We start from the raw sequence: 978 nt of genomic DNA on the forward strand, positions 1-978 counted from the left end.
CAGGTGGTTAATTTTGCTCATGGACAATTATGTGGAGAAGACAAAGAAGATAGTTTCCAGAATGAGATTTTCACTCTGCAGTGGAGTGTGCGCTGATATGAAACTTCCTGGCAGATTAAAACTGTGTGCCGGACCGAGACTCGAACTCGGGACCTTTGCCTTTCGCGGGCAAGGTTCGCAGGAGGGCTTCTGTAAAGTTTGGAAGGTAGGAGACGAGGTACTGGCAGAAATAAAGCTGTGAGGACGGGTCGTGAGTCGTGCTTGGGTAGCTCAGATGGTAGGGCACTTGCCCGCGAAAGGCAAAGGTCCCGAGTTCGAGTCTCGGTCCAGGCACACAGTTTTAATCAGCCAGGATGTTTCATAAGATAGATAGTGGCTGTACAGTATACTTGCTAAAAATGTAAACATGTGACCTTTGCATAACATAAATTTCTGTTGTGTCTGGGAGGCTTCATTGCGTTTCCGAATGTAGTGACTAATAACAGCTGCCCGTGAACTTTCTTTTTCTGAACTTATTTCTTCTTCTGCTAAAACGCGAGCGCGGCGCTTGAGCAGCACAGTAGAGGCAGGACGCACTCTCTCGACCTGGGAACCTGCCTCCGCGCCGCCTCTCAGTCTCTGCAAACAAACAGGACACGCGAGAGAGCACGTCTGGAGAGCACTCGGCTTAACTTGTGTGAATTTGCAGCTGACCTCTCCTCCTGCTCTCCCGCCACTTCTGAGCGCTGTACCCGCGTCGAGGAGCCAGGCGCTTCTGAAATGTTTGTCCTCCGTTTACTTTCTCACTGCTACCGACCGTTCCAACAACAGCAACGTCACAAGCATAGACATAAGGAGGCTTGAATTATTTTCTCGTATTTCGCTTTCTCTTGGCAAACAAACGCACTGGTCTTACTCTTGTAAAGTAGCTTGGGGATGTACGATTTCGAAAAGGCCCAATTTGGATTCAAACACAGACCTTTTGCGGTCCTAGTAAGC

General features: G+C 49.0%; 1 non-coding gene across 1 annotated transcript; it reads left to right on the plus strand.

Moving 5' to 3' along the window:
- Nucleotides 1–259: 259 nt before the first annotated feature.
- Nucleotides 260–333, plus strand: Trnas-cga. Its single transcript has one exon. It is a non-coding gene; the product is annotated as a tRNA-Ser (tRNA).
- The last annotated feature ends 645 nt before the right edge of the window (nt 334–978 follow it).

Source organism: Schistocerca americana, chromosome 1, assembly GCF_021461395.2.
Source record: "Schistocerca americana isolate TAMUIC-IGC-003095 chromosome 1, iqSchAmer2.1, whole genome shotgun sequence".
In the NCBI taxonomy this organism is placed as follows: domain Eukaryota; kingdom Metazoa; phylum Arthropoda; class Insecta; order Orthoptera; family Acrididae; genus Schistocerca; species Schistocerca americana.